The following is a 19215-nucleotide window of genomic DNA, read 5'->3' as shown; positions in this document are numbered from 1 at the left end:
TACGACATTTCTTTCTACAGTTGTTAAGTGAATCCCTGCAGTTGTTAAATTAGTAACATGGTTGTTCAGTGAATCTCTCTTCCCCGTTGACTTTGCTTGTAATGCAAAAGGTGATCACAGGACTCCGGGATATGGCAATCGTCATAAATGAGTCAGTTGACAAGCATCTGAAGGTAAATCACATGACCATGTGGATGCTGCAATGGTCATAAATGTGAAAAATGGTCATAAGTCTCTTTTATCAATGCTGTTGTAACTTAGAATGGCCACTAAGTGAACTGTTCTAAGTTGAGGACTACCTGTGCAGGTTTATTACAGGCTAACACTTAACTAATAACAGTCAAAGCAAATGGGCGGCAGATATGTGTCAGTGGAATTCAGGATTGCCTGGACTTAGATCTCTTGCGAGTGCGAAGAGATGTGAGACTAATGACATGCTTGACTCCTCCCTTGGGCTCAGCCTGATCATCTCCTACATTTGATTTTATTTTTATAAATTTCTGGTAAAATGTAAAACTGGCTAACTCAGCCAACCATCAATAAGGCAACCAGTAACTTTCTCCTCTATTTATCCTAATCTCTGCTTCTTTCCTCCTTTCAATCATTTATTGGTGAACTGGTGGTTTTTACACCAACGTTAATTGAATGTCTCATAGCATTTTGTCTGAGGCTTTAATGAAGAAAATATGTGGAACTTTGCATACAAGAGAGCGCCTTTCATTTTATTTCCATTGTCTAAATATGGACAAAGTTCAGAGTGGCGTTTACTCTTAAGAAAAGGTAATGCCCTTCTGCCCCCCCCCCCCAATGGGAAATAGGGATGTTTGCAACTCAAAAAAAATCAGCATTTGTGGACTGATGAGACTGTTTTATTTTTAATGAATGTAAATGATACCAATGAACTAAGCACTGTTTGTGCAACATTGTTGCAAGGCGCATTTTAAAATACAATAAGAGTATATTACTTTACAATGATTTAGTTCAGGAATTTATGCACTCGAATGAATGTGAGAGCCTTGGGTACAATTCATAGAGTATATTGCCTCTCAGAAGACTTTATGTAAACACTTTAAGATTCAACTGGGAGTTCATACGGTCAGATAGATTAAAATTTGTCCAGCCCTTACTTTTTATGTTCATTAAACTTTATGCTCTTTGGATGTTTTGCCTAACTTTTATGTTCGGGGCCTTAAAGCATATTGAGAAAAGGAAACAAGGATCCAAGCGAAAATTCCTAACACTTCTGAAATATATCTTTGGGGAAATATTTAAGAATCGCTTTTTAAAATAACTTCAAGGATAGCTGGCTGCATGGTTGAATTATCAAATTTTCTGGGTGACCTGCCTTTGTTCCTAGTGTATAAGTGGACAATGTGTGCTTTTATCAATTAAACAAAGATCAGTGCTCTTTTATCTCCAACCATAGAATCATTATTCCTGTCTAGAGTTAGTTGTGTGTGTTTGGTCTTCGATCTACAGTAGACATATATACTCTTAGGTGCTTCCACTGAAGTTATTGATGTTTTGATGGAGCTTTGTTCTGTTCTTTTGACATTCTTTGCCTGTGACGATTTCTTTCCTCCACTGTCTGCCTCCTGGAAGCTTTTATGACCGATGCAGGGGGGAAGGGGGGTTGGATAAGGCTGTTTTCGAGGGCTTTTTCAGAAGTTCTGAAAATGTTGGTAAACAATTTTGATGAAGGTGTCGAAGGGGTGCATACACTGTAAAAAAAAAAAGGCCAATAGCATTTGGGGATAATAAGAAATGGTGTTGAAAGTAGACATGCCAACATTGTAATATATATTCATTCATCATGAAATCTCCAGAACCGTAAGGTCTACAAACTTGAAATTTGGCCCATATGGTCCTCTTGGCTTCTGGGTGCTCGCTAAGAAGGGATTTTTCAAAATGACCATCAATCAGTTCATTAGTATTTCTTACACAGTAATTAACAAACTCTGATTCTAAGGAATTCTACTCCCGCTCTCCACCTGAAGAGAACTCTGTTCCAACTGCCAGTTGACTCACATTCCGTTACCTCAGTTCAAACTGGCATGTGTTCCACTTCTTCACACAGGAGCAAACATCGGTACCTCACCTAAATGTCTATGCCTTCTACCCATGGAACTGCTTTTGGGCTCAACTAATTAAGGAGAGAAGCAACTTAGAACTAAGGAGAAATTTCCTAATAGTTAGAACAATTAATCAGTGGAACAACTTGCCTCCAGAAGTTGTGAATGCTTCTAGAAGTTTTTAAGTAAATGTTGGATAACCATTTGTCTGAAGGTATAGGGTTTCCTGCCTAAGCAGGAGGTTGGACTAGAAGACCTCCATGGTCCCTTCTAGCTCTGTTCTGAGTGACACTATACCTTCAGTGGGCAACATCATGCTACTGCAGCAGAGCCCTAATCTTTTATCACCTAACCATTGGGGCTAGAGGAGAGGCATATTTTGTACATAAAAAGAAAAACCCTTTTAAGCTCTTCCATAAGAAAGGGCAAGTGCAAATGTTGCCTTTTGTTAATTTCAAATCCAAAGTAACAGAGGGAAAAATAATAAACGCTGCATCTGATACATTGGCTTGCAAAATCCCCATTAAAATTGCAGAAGGCTTGTTTCTTAACAAGTTCCATGCTTTCGTGCGTTTCACCCCACCCTTGGCTTTTTGTAAAGGTTAAAGCTTTGGTCCATATTGTTCTTTTGAAGTCTATTTCTTAAGTGGCAGGATGGCTCGCTGTGTGCTGCTTTTTGTTTGTTTCCCTTAACTAAAAAAATTGTTTGGGAAGCAGCAATGGTGCTTTAATTCTGCTTTCTGTTAAAAAAATGGCACCGTTTCAAAGATTTGCCTATGTTTTTGCTCTCTCTAGCTAGGCAGGCTGTGCTGGATCAGTGGCCTGTGTGAGTTATTTATTTTGATTCCTGCCGTTCGTCAGTTATGAGACATTATTGGGTTGCAAAGTACTTTTCTTCTTGGCAATTGTGCAAGGCAGGTCATTATTTCCATTTTGCTGTTCTTCAGTTGCATCCAACTCTACATGGCGTGATGACCATGATTTCACCAGGATTGTCCACTGGGAACTGTTTGTTTAAGTTCTGGTAAGCTTATACAACTTTTTGTTGACAGCGATAGTATCTAGCCAACTTGGTCTTCGTTAAAATCTTTTTTGATTGATGACCATAATTCTTTGTAAGCAATTTCAGGTCTTTTAGAATGACCCTGTCAGATCCCTAAAAATGATATTGCCATTCAATTGGAAGGAGGGGAGCCTCAGAGTTGAATCCTTAGCTACATCTGAAACAACTGAGTTTTACAACTTTACAACTGGTTTCCTGTCCCCAGGAGACTGAAGATCCCAACATCTCTGGAGGGATGTTTATGGTAGCCATGTGGGATATATAACTTTGATGTCTAACTAGAGATAGCTATGGAAATGTGTGCTTTATTGACTCCCAGGGCAGAAGAGTTAAGGAAGCATCTTCACACTTGTGTATTGGTCAGAATCTGCATTCGGACAAAGGAGAGGGGTCATTATCAGCTTAATCCCATTTGCATTGCCTAAAGGTTTTCAGATGCTGCTTTGCTTCTAATGAGTTCCAACCTACTTGATTAAAGGTTCCTTTTGAAATAATCGTTTCAAGAGTCTTTACTTTCTCAAGTTAGGAGAGGAGCCATTACAGACCCTTTACTTACAACTGTATATCCAAAATATTTCAACTCTTGGTTGGTTATTAGTATTTTCAGATCTTGTGGTCCAAGGAGCTCCAGTTGCAGGAACAAGAAATTAGAGTAAAGTCAGGAAAGTTAACATAATATTATGTTCAGTTAAGTTCAGAGCACAGGAAGACTTGCTTAAACAGTTGTTTGATCTGGTTAGCGTGGAACTATCTTCATGAATTTGTTAGCATTATTGTTGGAATTCAGATAGAAGTATGTCTTAGGTTTATTTTATGATTCAAAGAATCAAATTTAGGATAAAGGTCTATGTTCTTGGTATTTTGTTATAAGGCGCCCCCCTCTCTCAAGTTCAATGGGGAAAGTGGTACTAAAATTACTGATTGTCTTTGTGATTTGCCATGCTTTGCGTCAAAAGAGATGGTGTATATGTCGCTAAGTAAAGATAGAAAGCTAGTTTACCAGTTGCAAGAAATGGATTCTATTATGAATCTATTGCACTATTTATTTTCATTTAAAGTATTTGCAGTTTCTCTTTCAACAGCTTGCTCTTCAGTATTTTAAGACAACTATAAGGTTTCTCTGACAGAAATTGTTGCCAAAATAAACTAAGATAAAATGAAATGAACCATTACACTACCAGATTATAAAAGAGGTGTAAAAAAAAGTGTTCAACAAATGACATAAAAGACGGCATATAGTCATTCAGTTCAAAAGTGTAGGTACTTACCTAGCATTCACATGTTACCCAGGCAACTGATAAACTAAGCATTTTCTTAGACCTGAGGCCTTGGCATCCAGTGATCCTTTTCTCCTGTGTGTGTTTTTTTTTAAAAAAACTGGACAGGTCACTATCAGGGTAAATGTTCTTAGAGTAGGAATTTTTTGTAGGTGAAAATAAAATTTGTGAAATATTTACACCACCTGACCCTCCCAAATGCCAACAAAGCAGGAGACACCCAGATGTGATGGGTAACAACATTCCAGAGAGCAATCATTGTGACAGAGAAGATAAATGTGCCAATTTTGTGAGCCAAACTGATCTGTAAAAATCACGGCAAGTTTGATTTCCAGTATGGGACAACTTCCAAAAGACAACACTGGTTAAAAGTTCTTAAAAGATAAAGGTAAAGGTTACCTTTGCACATACGTACTAGTCGTTCCCTACTCTAGGGGGCGGTGCTCATCTCCGTTTCAAAGCTGAAGAGCCAGCACTGTCTGAAGATGTCTCCATAGTCATGTGGCTGGCATGACTAAATGCCAAAGGCCCACAGAACACTGTTGCCTTCCCACCAAAGGTGGTTCCTATTTTTCTACTTGCATTTTTTAGGTGCTTTTGAACTGCTAGGTTGGCAGAAGCTGGGACAAGCAATGGGAGCTTACTCTGTTACACGGTGCTAGGGATTCGGACTGGCAAAGTGCCAACCTTTCTGATCAACAAGCTCAGCGTCTTAGCCACTGAGCCATCGCATCCCTATTTAAAAGTTCTTAAGAAACTGCTAACTTTCTGATCAGATCAGAAAGTTAAATAAAGAGATATTATTGATATAAGGAACTAAGATCTTCAAAACAGGCTTGCAGGTAATCCTCGACTCACGACCAGAATTGAATCAGTTGTTAAGCGAGTTTTGCCTCATTTTCCAAACATTCTTGCCACAGTTGTTAAGCGAATCATTGCAGTCGTTTAATAAGGAACACTGCTGTAAAATGAGTCTGGCTCTCCCGTTGATTTTCCTTGTCAGAAGTGAATCACATGACCCTTGAATACTGGAACTGTCATAAGTCTAAGCCAGTTGCCAAGAGTCTGGATTTTGATCACATAACCCTGGGAAATGCTGTAATGGTCATAAGTGTAAAAACAGTTCATAAGTCACTTTTTTCAACGCCATTGTAACTTTGAACAGTTACTGAACAAATTGTTGTAAGTCGAGGACTTTCTGTATGAGTACAATGGGATTAACCTGAAAAAAGTCATCATCCCCCAACTATTGAATTTCATAAATTTCTATTACAGAATAAATGCTATATCTTGAGATATTGAATAAAGTGATGCTGTTATACGATAATAGCCTTGTTCAAGCATAGCAGGGTTAATTGAATTATAGTTTACTGCACCCAGAAATAGGATTGTCCTTTCATATAATCTTCCCCCTCTATCTTCCACCTTGATGAACTTTCAGCCGAGTTCTTTTCATGTTCTCATCAATTAATTTAAATTGTGATTTTAATCTATATCTGTGATTTATATGCCAGAACTGGGGGCGGGGGGGGGGGAATGGATTGCAAACTTGGAGTATATAGTACAGTAGAATAGAAGAAGAAGCATGTAGATGCAACACTGGCTGGTATATTGAAATGGTTAATTCTGAAGCAGATCAATGTTGAAATGCACAAGAACAGTGTCATTATTCAATCTGCCACACCAAAGCAAGCACCTAGTTGTCACCAGAAGGATTTTATCCCACCTTCTGTCCAAATTATAAATCAAAACTTTCAGCTCTCTAGTTTCCAAAGGAATGGTACTGAGAGTTGAATATTATCCAACAATCCATATAGAGTTGATTTATAGGTAGTTTGTTGGAATGACAGGTCCTAGCATGGCCTGAACAAAACTTTGACTTCTTTTAGAGAGATACATTTGGAAGTGCTGTGTAGATTCTTGTCAATATGATCTTTAATTAAGGGTAAGAATGTTCAGCTTGCATAACATGATTCAGGAGTTTGAAGGGTTTGTCTTAAACTCATATACATTTTTTCACCATTAGTCAAGATAAGTATTTGATTAACTAATCCCCACACCACTGTCTTATTACTTACTAAGACTGTATTACTATTATTGTTCTCTTCCTCCCTAATACCTATCCTTTCCCACTTATAACTATAACCATGTTGCTTGTATCTTTAAAATGTATATTGTTTTATTTGTTTCCTAGTATAATTTGATTGCTTATTAGTAACCCATGACTATCAATTTGTGTTGTATTTTATGATTCTTGAAGAATGTATTCTATTTTATTTTTATTTTTGTACACTCAGAGCATATGCACCAAAGACAAATTCTTTGTGTGTCCAATTATACTTGGCTAATAAAGAATTCTATTCTATTCTATTCTATTCTATTCTATTCTATTCTATTCTATTCTATTCTATTCTATTCTATTCTATTCTATTCTATTCTATTCTGGTTTTTCCTTGCCTGCTGTTCTTTCCCAGTAATTCAGGAGAGGACATACCAGCCAATAAGCTTTTCCAGTTGCATCAATTTTGTTTGTATTTTTATCAATCAATTTTTGGATTATTGCTTGTCCTTTCTAACCCAGAAACATTCCCTACATCAAACAGCAATTATTTTAGCATGAAAGAAATTTGGTTCACTAAGCTAGTATTGTTTACATCTTAACCATGTGATATAATTTGACTTCCATGGATTATTAAAACAAAAAAAATTCATTGAATTGAAATCTAAACATTCAGCATCTAAGATATTGTTCATATTGTCTGGCATATGGAAGACTCATTTTAGAATGAATTCAAAACTAAAACTCTTCAATATTTAATCCTTTTTGCTCATGTTTCTGAATGGCATTTTCTATTAAAGGTCATAGAAAAGTCATCTATGCAAAAGACATTGCCACCCTCCGCTACAAAAAAAGCCAGTGAGATTCTTAACTGTAAAATTTAATAGACTCTCTGAATGGAAATGTTGTGAATGAGATATTGCAAAGTACTTTCCATTGTGCCCTGTGCGTTTAGAAGTAATATTGCACTGTTACTTCAGTGTGATTAAATATGGAAACTGTTGCTTTTCTCGTTGTCCAACTGGAGCATTTAATGAGTGCAATTAAATGGAAAAATTGCCTTTTTAACTGATGATAGTCCATTAGTGTCTGCGGTGGTTTGAGAAAAGGATAGAAATGAATTATTAGAATGACAAATGAGTGGAAGTTACTAGAGTGATGGAGAGGTGTTATTTCCTTCCACATAATCTTCAATTAGTTGTCTTGGTAAGAGGATGTTTTTCAAAAGGGTAATAGAGAAGTAATGAGATCAGTACGAGGTCAAACCCAGCCTTCTTTGTTTGACAGTTTGATTAATTTATTTCTTTCTGGCAGATCACTGTAAGGGCCTTTTGTCACCCAATATTTTTTCGTGGGACTCTAAGCCAACTGACTGTTTGAATCAAATCATATTCATTCACTTTGCCTTATTTTTTTCAATTAATTAATAGAATCCTAATGCAGTTTGAACATTTTAAAAAAGACTTCCATTTAAGCAGGTCAGAGAACTGGTTGTTGGAAGAAATCTTATTTTGAGTTTTTCTACTTTACAGGGTTAATCCTGTAAGGAAGGCAGGAAGGAAACATTCTGGTGTTGTTTGTAGACTAATCTTTATTGCCCTGCTTACAGAAACTGCCTCTCTGGTTAACCCTTATTACATTGTAACATAAGGCGAAGCACCCATCAATGTGAGTGATGTTGAGTTGGCCACACCCACACAGTCACATGACCACCGAGCCATGCCTACCCATCTGATCATTAGGGCAGAGAACCAGTTGTTAAATTATTTGAATGCCACCACTGGATCACTTCCAGTGTGGATTAAACTCAGTCCTTATCTAAGGATGTGAAACTTTTGATCATTTTAAGGAAGCAATCTTGATCTTAAATAAAGCTCTTTTTGGGTGGCTTCTGAATATGAAAGAAGTAAAGTAATTGAATTGGTTTAGTTTACAAGAATATGATGCTTAATTAAGAATGACTGAGTAAATAAAAACATGTCAGTTACTTTCAAGATTTAACATCAGGGAAATGTTCTTAAAAGTTTTTTTAAAACGATATTGTGAAAGCATTTAGATTTTTGCTGGAAATAAAATAGTATTCTGAATATTTAGTTGACAAGTAGTAAATTATTATTTACTATCATTTCTAGAAAGAAACAAAAAAGTGCATTCTAATAGGAGTCAAATTCCAGTGCTATTATCCAACAAAGTTTTAAGCGGCTAAGTTCGGGAAGAGACTGTTAAGCAACAGCTGTTTTGTTATTCGGTAACTTGTCTCTAGAGAAGATAGAATTGCTGAGATATTAATATGAAATATTAGAATATTAATATGAGAAACAAAAACAAAAAACATTAGTAGAAGAACACAAAAGGCTTGAATTAGAGCTACAAAAAACCACAAAAGGGAAATTAAAAAAATTAAATGGAATTATGTGATTTTTGTAAAATACTTGGGGAAACGTTAAAGACACAAACAATAGGTGATGTGTTAAACCTAATTACAAGAAAGACATGAAGATTAAATGATGTGATCCTGATCTGTTTTTTTACAAAAAAAATTTATGTCCAATATTTCCTTGCTTCTATTTAATTCAGACAGGTTGTTATTCCTTCAAAGAGTGAAAGAAAGATTGACATTAAATTGAAGAAACCATTCATGTACTAAGCAAGTTAATGTGTTTCCACTCCTAAAGATTCAAATATAGATTTTCTTTAATTGTTGTGTTTCAGCATTGCATTCCTGTTTTCAGCCAACATTTTGGGTCATATTTGAAAGCCAACTGAAAAACCAATATGACTGTACAAAATATATTCAGAGAGGTGTAAATATAATTTTTTTGTTGGCAATCTATTAAAAGTGCATCTTATTTGCTATGCTTTCATTTATGCCAAACCTGTTTGATGTTTCCTCTTATGATTTTTAATATTCTTAGAATAATACCATGATTTTTATCTTATGACTGAAGTACAAACATAACCATAAGGTTTTGCCCTTGCAACTATTTAATTAGTTTTTTTTCCAGAATTTAAAGGGAATACACATACTGAGCGATAAACCTCATTGGAAGGTGAATTTTTGGAAATGAGTTTTTGAAATTATTGAGATGAAGAAAAGGAGAAAAAGAAAAGGTTGAAAGATTCAAGAATTTCAACAAAAAAACCCACTCCACTTCTGTTCATTTAAGTTGCAGGGAGGGACAATCCACTTATTAGCTGATATGTTTACTACGGGTGATACAGAGTTAATAATAAAAACATTTCATTCTGGTCTTTCTGATTTTTGATGGACCACATTTACGGTTTATTTTGAGTGCTGTGATTAATACTCTGCAGTGAGCATGAGCCTAACATCTCCCCAAATTTCAGGGCCAAGGGAATATGGTTATTCTGGCTTTTAGACTGACCTTGAGAGACAGGTGGAAAAGCTTCAAACTAGATGACAGTCAGACAAATGGCAGCTGAATCCGCAGAAGGAATTTTTCTTGGATTGTAAAGGTTGTGTTGTGTTTGTGTAAAGAGATGTACTTTCATACTTGCAAGATTTATGTTGATTTTGCAAAGTAGTCCAGACAAAAAGTGTACTCAGAAATACCATCTTTAACTTTATTATAAGGTAGCATTAACATAATTTTGTCCAGGAAAAGCATCAACCATTCCAGCAAAATGATCGTAGTAATTGGTTCCATTGCTCCTTGCTTTGACCAATTTGTATAGATTATGCAGAATTTAATGAACAATAAAATCTATGTTACTTTCTCCTGTAGTTTTGTTTATTATTGATTATTTTCCTCTACAAAATGGTGACTCCCAGCCATTGGTGGTCACTTTTTAAGGAGGACACAAAGCGAGAGGAGAAACGTAGAAAAGATTGGTAGTATGACCTGAACTCTGTTTATGCGTTTCTGGATCCTTCCTGCCCAAAAAGCAGAGCCTCATAAGGGCCATTCCAAGTAGTTCAATTTCTTTGGCCAAGTCTCTTATAAAGGTGTCTTATGATCTAATAAGGAGAAAGGTTTTCTGACACAATAAACGACCACATTCAAAGTCATTTTGATGGATGTGTGAACACAAAATAGAATTAAAAGAATAAAGTGCAGAGCTGAAATTCCCCTTTGTCTGCATCTGTGGTTCTGTCACTTAAGTATTGAAAAATTATTTTAAGATGTTGGCGATTGAGCTTGCCATATGCTGATTTTTCCCCCTCTCAAATACATATTTCATGAGAAAGCTCTTGCTTTCTCATGTCAGTGTATTTGTTAATTTACATACTGTAACCCAATGTAGACTAAAAGTTTTTTTTCCAAAAAAGAATGGACTTTGCTTTTCTCAGCTTTCATTATTCTTGCAGGGTTGAACGGTGAAAATATTTAGAAGACGTGACTGTTGTAATATCTTTGTCTTAGAAGGAAGTGGGTCTGTTATCTTTTTAATTTGGGACATTGTATGATTTATGTACAGTAAATATTTCATGCACTTTGCGTTTGACTTTGCAGAGGAATGTAAATGGAAAGTAAATCCATGTGTACTTTAAGACAGTAAAAAGGCATTACTTGATGTTAGACTGCATAAACATGCAGATTTGATTCCCTTTTTTCTTTTTACAACAGGAGTAAAGTTAAGCCTTACCTGGAAATGTAAATGCACTAGCCCTAATGTAATGCTGGAGAAAAATTAAGACAAATGATACTGCATCTCTGCCACAAACTGCAGCTCGTACAAAATTCACTTTAGTTATTATACTGTGAATATGTGAACTGAGCCTCCTCTGTGTATGCACAATTTATGTTGAATGCAACATGAATCATTTTAATAGACCAAGCAAAAACTCCCCAAAGTCAATTTTCAAATTATGAACCTTGGAACTGGAATATAACAACAAGGAATTGAGGCTTTATTCTGAACTATGGATGAACCGTTAAGGAACCTTGTGTGTGTAGCTTCTTCCTTCACTTGTGTGAACACAATTCTTGTAATCGTTTGGAAGAATCATATGTCTGTTCCTATGAAACAGGCTGGGCAATTGTTAAAAGCAACAATAGATTACAGAACGTAGAAATATGTAATAAACCTTTACATAGTGCATTGTACTAACTTAAACCTATCATCTCCACTCCATCTTCCTTGAGTTACATTGCTCGTCTTTATCCTAGTTGTTATTAGCTGGCTGAACAGACACCTGAGACTTGCAGGAGAAATCAGAAATGCCAGGTCTTAGCAGAATAAATTACAGGAAAGGAGAATATCTGAAGTTCAAGGCTGAACTGTAGAATCCTTGGTGCTCTTGGAACTAGTTCGTAGATGTTTGATTACCAAACTAGTTAACATCATCAATGTGAGTGAACCTGCAGGTTTGCTGTAGACTAAGTTAGTTCGATTAGGTCATTTAAGAATGTCACATTAGATAGGCGTGTTAGGGACAACATGCAAAGATATAAAAAGCATGTGTCAGGTTTTCAAATAGCATCCTCCATCAAATAAGAATCCGAGACTAGAGGTTCCTCAAAATTCAAATTTATTAAAGAAGCCATGTTGGCACATCTGGGAAAACCTGAATCTGAAAGCTTCCAGGTTTCCCCCACCCAGCAGCCACATGTCCATCCATCACATGGCCCAAACAGCTACTGTCACGAATGAAGATTCCTCCCATCCAAGTCAGTCCAGGTGCAGGGAAAAAAATGACCTTGACTCTCAGAGAAGGAATGTTATTATGGCTACATATCTCCCATGCTGCTTAAAATCCCCACTACCAATCTCCCACAGTAGAATATATTTGAATATGTGGCAGGCTTGAGGCTAATACAGAGATAGCTTCCAAGGCTGACAGCATGTTGCACAAGCAATGACTTTGAATGTTTCCTGATGGCTGACATTTTCTCTTACTAAGAAAAAGAAGTGTTTTCTCCAACCTCATTAGAGCTGCACCAAAGGAGATAAAACCTCATAATTTGGAAACTCTTTTATTTCTTTTACAAGCCAGATTGCTAGAGGGGCTGAACTACATTACACCTTTTTGTAATCTCAGATTTTTGTGAGGATGTGGAAATGGAAATCCTGTGAGGAGTTCCTTCTCATAGGATTATGGCAAGCTTGTGTCAGCTAGTTGGGAATGTATGTAACATGGATTTTCCATTGAGATACCAGTCTGTGCCTTGTTGTGAGACTTTTGGGCTCTGTTGGGAGGGCATAGTGCTAGGATTCAACCATTTAAAAAAGGGAGATGGGCGATTAAGAAATATGAAACATAAATATTGAGATTGTTCTATCTGTGATAGAATCATCTTCATCATCTTCTACTTCTCGTTCTTATTCTCATTCTGTTTGTTGACTAACTGAGTAAAACATCAGCTGTATCCACTGGGCTGGTGAAAACTAGAAGTTGGAGAATTAGAAATAAAAAGGCATTTTTTAAAAATTGTAAAATTTAGAAAATTAGCATATCACTGAAATTTTTGTTGGAGAATAGGCAAAAAAAGAGGGATGCTATATATGAAATGTATGAGGGTACCATGGGGAGGGAATCATTCTGTACAGAAATTGACTTCTCAATCAACATGTTTCCTTGATCAGTTGTTTGGGAGGGGAAAATGTAGTCTATGACTGACCCTGAAATACACCCCCCACCAAAAAAAAAAAAAAACCACTACAGGAAGTCAATATTTAATAGACTTAAGTTGCAAGACACCAAATATACATTCAGATTTTACCCAGAAATATTATATAAAAAGTCTGTTCAGAGAATTACATTACATGCAAGTGTATAGATCTTCCAAAAGAGGGTTTGACTTTTATATCCTGCTTTATATTTCTTGATAATGCATCTCATTTGATCCATCTGTCATCACATTTGACGATAGCTGTATTTCAGTCATTGCCCTGAACTTTCTTGTTCTGTCAGAAACAGCAATAATAGTAATAAAAAACTACTGTGATTTATTTTTGAAGATTAGTATCCATTCATATATTTCTTGCAGTTGATTCCAGTGATATTATTGTCTCCTTTTTGTTTCAGTTTTTATATCTTTGTAACAGTCAGATTAATTTTCCAGCAGCTGTTCTCTACTGTTATGTGCATAAGCAAACACCTGTGAATGAATAATACAGATATCTCTATATGTTGTGAAGATAATGTTCAAACATTTTCATATCTATATCTATATCTATCTATATCTATATCTATATCTATATCTATATCTATATCTATATCTATATCTATATCTATATCTATATCTATATCTATATCTATATCATCTATATCTATATCTATATCTATATCTATATCTATATCTATATCTATATCTATATCTATATCTATATCTATATCTATATCTATATCTATATCTATATCTATATCTATATCTATATCTATATCTATATCTATATCTCTATATCTATATCTATATCTATATATCTATCTCTCTATCTCTATCTCTATCTCTCTATATCTATATCTATATCTATCTATCTATCTATCTATCTATCTATCTATCTATCTATCTATCTATCTATCTCATCTATATCTCATATCTATCTAGCATCTGTCTGTCTGTCTGTCTGTCTGTCTGTCTGTCTGTCTGTCTATCTATCTATCTATCTATCTATCTATCTATCTATCTATCTATCTATCTATCTATCTATCTATCTATCTCTCATCTATAACAGATCTGCACACTTAATGCCCTGTTGATTCAGTGCATAGTTGAAACAGATTGATTTTTTTTTTCTAGAGCAGTAATAAGTCACCTTATAGTTAGTAAGTGAATACTATGAACTTTGTGTAGGTGTCAGGAAGGGCTAGTACAAACTTCATTCATTTGCCCAGACACCAACCTGAATCAAGGGATTACAGGGTCATAAAAAGAAAAGAAAATAGTACGTGAATCTTAAAAATCTTAATATAAAATATATTTTGACAGTATCATCATCTGTAAGATGAGCAACAAAAAGTATTTGAGATGTAGGCTATTGTTAAATTCTACACTTGTAGTGCGAAAAGCATCTTGTTTTCACAGGAGTATATGCATTTATACCTTTATTTTTATTTTTTTGCAAACAGCATCGCTGAAACATTAAAATAAATAGCCGTGCTGGTACAGCTAATTAGGAAAAAAAAGAAGCTATATTCAAAAGAAGTCTACTGGGGCAATTTGGAATTAAAAACTAATTTAGAATCTCTAATAACTTTAAGCACTGAACACTACAATTTGGGCTAAGCATAGCAAAATGCTTTGTTTACGTGATTGTAATTGGATCATTGGAATCCACTGTGCATAGAATATAATTGGCTGAGTAAAGGAGCACATCATTCTGATCTTCTCTGGCTTTTTAGGCTAATAGAAGAAATCTTGAAGTTCCTAATGAGATAACTTGCAGTCTTGTATCTCCAGTGGTTGGTTCGTATCTCACACTAAGCCATCATCTGGTTTGTTTGGGGTTGTATAATGTGGGGTTAACACAGGTATTGCAGTTTGCAAAAATTGATGCATTATAAAACATATTATAAGAATTCAAACAATTTGCTGATGTCTTGATGGACTATGTAAATCAGAGGTCTTCAAACTTGGCAACTTTAAGACTTGTGGACTTCAACTCTACAAGTCTTAAAGTCTTGAAGTCCACAAGTCTTAAAGTTGCCAAGTTTGGGGACCTCTGATATAAATTAACCTTAGCTTAGCATAATGTACGAATTCAAAATGTTTGAGAAGCACAGTGTATTTCATTTTACAAACTTCATTAATTTTGAGATATTTTACCTGTTAGTTGTTCCCTTCTCGTGGCAGCTCTGTGCATGCACACATTGGGAACAGGCTCCAGCTGTTCTTCTGCCCCACTGATCTCCAACTCCGAAGGCAGCTCATAACTGTCGGATGGCCCTGGTTCCATCTCTGCCACTCATCAGAGCCGTCTCCTGACTCCAGGACTGGCCCATGTTCCTCCCCAACCTCCGCCCTGTCTGAGTCTGGCAGGACACAACCCAGGAGTTAAAGAGAATCCTGAGAACTAGACAAGATGGACAGATGAATCATTCTGCTTCAGTGTAAGGCAGGTTCATACCTCGAGGCAAACTCTAGAAACAACCCGTGTCTCTTTTGAAGTTTGAGTTACTGTGTGTAAACTGCAGCAATGCAATGCACATGGCACGTTTGGTGTTAAGCACAATACTGAACAAACAGCTGAGAATTTCAGGCCTCCTCTTTGGAAAAACAACTGTCAAGGAGTAGGTAGAAAAGATGAACTTAAAAGCAGATGGACAATGCCTGCCAGAAATGAGAGGATTGACTGAATATAGTAATCGATATAGTTGAAAGGCAGCCTTCAAAGAATTCTACTGAAACTTGACCAGATGATGCAGAATGAGTTATGCAAAGTATGTGAAGGCATATCCTAGACCAGTGTTTCTCAACCTCAACATTTAAGATATGTGGACTTCAACTCCCAGAATTCCTCAATCAGCATAAGTTGAAGTCCATACAACTTAAGGCGAAGAAGCACTGTTCTAGGCACATTTTGTTTATTTGCTTATTTCTGCTTGATAGAAGAATTAGAATTTGGATTCCCTAATATTGTAAAGATTTGCCTCTGGAAAACAGAATATTTCATATATTTCTTTAATCTTATGAATTAGAATCCATCAGAACGTCATCATTTTGCGACTGAAACTATGATTATACATACTGTATCTCCCAAACTGACGTAGCTTTTGATTCTTTTTTTGCCTCATGTACCAATACCTTAAACTCAGGGTGTGTTCCGGCTTTTGTTATTGTTGGTTCGCTCAGGGACACACTTCGCATGTGCATGCACAATAGTAAAAAAACAAAAAAACCAAGATGGTGGCGCCTATGGTGGTTTGGGGGCGTGGCCAGCTGAGTTACTATCTACTCAGCCAAACTGGTCTGAACCCACCTCTGTTTAAATTGTCTACTGTTGACTTCACCCCATTCCTAAGAGGTCAGAATAAGCGCCCCAGCGAGCCTAACGTCCCTGTCCTACTGTTCCCATTTATTTGTACCCATTTCCTGTGTTCTTATTCATGTTTATTCTTACTCCTGTTATCTTGTATATGAGTGACGAAGTAAAAAAATAAATAAATAAAATAAGTACATAACTTTACCAATAAGTTTGTAAATTGTCTTTCATCTTGTTCCTGTATCTAAACATATGTTGACTTTGTCATCAGCTCCTTGGATGAAAAATTCACTATTAATTTAACAAAGGGATCTAGTTATTTTTAATTTGGAAACTCTCCCTCTATACATGGGAGATAACAGCTAGTTTTAGGAGAAGTTTCATAGTTGCCCCTCGCAATGTAACACTCCACTACAGAATTAAGCTAAATTTCTTTGAATTTTGTAGGGCATTGCTAATAACTATGGGTAAGCTGTTTGTCAGGTGATCTGGCTCATTATTTGGGAACATTTCTTCTTCACAAGCTTCTTAAACGACTATGCTTTGAAATCTCTGAATTGAAAGTGTTATCAGTAGTTTTCCCTTGAATACATTCCTTCCCACTTTCTACAAGTTTATTTTCCCTGCTTTGTCTTTCAGTGCCTTTGGTCTTAAATGATTATTAATCTAATGTTTCAAAGCTATTCAAGGAACATCTTCATAATGAATGTTTCTGGATTTGATGTTGTAGAAAAATTGATGACAAGAATATTAAACATCTGGTCTATTCGTGAAGCATAGCTTTATATATTTTTTGCCTTATCCTCTTCAGCCTTGAGGTTTCTAATAACCATGTGTTTGTGTGTGTGTGTGTGTGTGAGAGAGAGAGAGAGAGAGAATCTTCAAGTTAGTTTTTAACGCTTGGCTCAAAACTGGACTAGTCCTTGCATTTTTCTTGGCAAGATTTCAGAAGTGATTTACCATTGCCTTCTTCCTAGGTCTGAGAGAGAATGACAGGCATAAGATCAAGTCCCAGTTTCCCATGTGGCCTCTTGGGGAAATTAATTGCCTACCCCTGGCCTAGAGTCTCTATGTTCCCACAAGTGGTCTAAGTCCAGCCCTCTTAAATGCTATTAAATCATATATATATAACCAGAATAGTGCTTACTCTTCGTTGACTGGACTCTTGTGCAAAGGCATGAGCAATGAATCAGTTTAATTGGAACTTAATGTGTGACTGTGGTCTTTTGCACCTGACACCCAATAGGTTACATTACCTTGTTGGTTAAGACTTGGTTAGGCAGGGCGTGCCATTTCCATTGGATCAACAAAGCCCTCAATAATAGAATGAATGGCTTTCTCTTTGTATTTATTTTATTATTTATTTTTATGATCGCACACCAAGGTTCCATACAATATACATGTTAAAGTGTAATTGCATGGTTATAATACCATTAATTTTTCTATTCTTGTACTATTAAAAAATGTAAAAGACACACCTGGTAGTCTTCTAATACGGAAATGATCTGTGAAATTCTATTAAAACCCAGAGATTCTATTCAGCCACCATTGAACAAAACTTTCTGCTTTTGTCTTGAGAGAGAGTTAGGATTATCTGCTTATGAAAAAAGCATATTCTCTTCATAAGGAGAGCCCAAGTGAATAGCAAAACTGCTGTTGCAGAGTCACCATGCAAATATGATTTTAGGAGGGGATGTTGCTGTGACTCTCCTTCAGAGCCTTTGATAGTATGGTATTAATCTTGCTGGGTGTAAAGGCCCTTCTGTGTGGAACAGAAAGGATATATAAATAACTACCAGTATTTTTTTGAAAAAAAATTATGAGTAAGATCCTTCCTTCCTTCCTTCCTTCCTTCCTTCCTCCCTCCCTCCCTCCCTCCCTCCCTCCCTCCTTTTCTTTCTCCCTCCCTCCCCATCTTTTCTCTCTTTCCTTCCTTCTTTCCTCCCCCTTCCTTCCTCACCCTCTTTTCTCTCCTTCCTTCCTCCCTCCCCCTCCTTTTTTCTCTCCTTCCTTCCTTCCTTCCTCCCCTTCTTTTATCTCCTCCCTCCATTTGTATCTTTTCTTTCCTCCCTCTCTCCCTTTCTTTTCACTCCTTCCTCCCTCCCCCCATCTTTTATCTCCTTCCTTCCTCCCTCCCTTTTGGTGGTGAAGCACTCTCCGGGAAACTATTCACCAACCTTCCGTGTATTCTAAGTGGAAAAAAAGACTATTCCAGATGGCATGTTGGGCCAGTGTGTTATGTCATTTTTCTCCTCTCCTTCAATCTTTTGGATCCTGTCCCAAAAACCGTTACACCATTCTCAGTTCTCTGTCATCATTCTTTTCAATGTATTGTTCGAAGACACAAAAAAGAAAGTATATAATTAGCATTGGAGCCTATCCAGCAGTTATGGAGGGCACTGGATGGTATTTATGAATGAATGTCATTATTTTGACAGGTTGATGAATTAACATGCCTATTCCTGGTCAACTAACTTAGGAAAGTGGTTGTGTGGGCTGGTCAGTCCAAATTCCTGTGGTTTGTGGTCACATCAGACATAATTTTGGCTTGTTCTTCATTTATCTTTATCAGAGATACATAGTTGAACTATAATTGTGAGTATTCTAATGATAAATAAATGTGTGGCATTTATATTTATATAGATTTTGTAGTATTACTTTTCACTCATTTCCAAATCTGATACATTCTCAAATTTACAATGAAGATAAAGTGTAAACTAGAGGTGTAATATTTCTGGAGATTGAATCCAGCAGGTCGCTATTTTTTCACCATCTTGTTCTCCCCCCCACCAGTGATATATTAAAATATATGTGACATTCCTTTTGAGTAGCTTTTAATTTTGTTACTTTAAAACC

The 19215-nt window shown here is 36.2% G+C and overlaps 1 protein-coding gene and 1 long non-coding RNA gene across 6 annotated transcripts in view; one reads left to right on the top strand and one right to left on the bottom strand.

The window, feature by feature from the left end:
• WWOX (WW domain containing oxidoreductase) overlaps window positions 1–19215 on the top strand; it is a 576922-nt gene that overhangs the window by 99783 nt on the left and 457924 nt on the right. The gene's annotated exons all lie outside the window — the stretch shown is intronic.
• The window catches only part of LOC148042769 (uncharacterized), a 52156-nt gene continuing 45705 nt past the window's right edge, over window positions 12765–19215 (bottom strand). For all 3 annotated transcript variants that reach the window (XR_015698437.1, XR_015698436.1, XR_015698438.1), the window contains 2 exons: window positions 15204–15450; window positions 12765–13535 (listed from right to left, as the gene is read on the bottom strand). This is a non-coding gene — a long non-coding RNA (uncharacterized LOC148042769). The remainder of the gene's footprint in view (window positions 13536–15203; window positions 15451–19215) is intronic.

Source organism: Thamnophis sirtalis, unplaced genomic scaffold (assembly GCF_051295495.1).
Source record: "Thamnophis sirtalis isolate CommonGarterSnake01/CBP01778 unplaced genomic scaffold, rThaSir2_p1.2 scaffold_14, whole genome shotgun sequence".
Lineage (NCBI taxonomy): Eukaryota > Metazoa > Chordata > Lepidosauria > Squamata > Natricidae > Thamnophis > Thamnophis sirtalis.
This window is presented reverse-complemented; position numbering and strand designations above follow the sequence as displayed.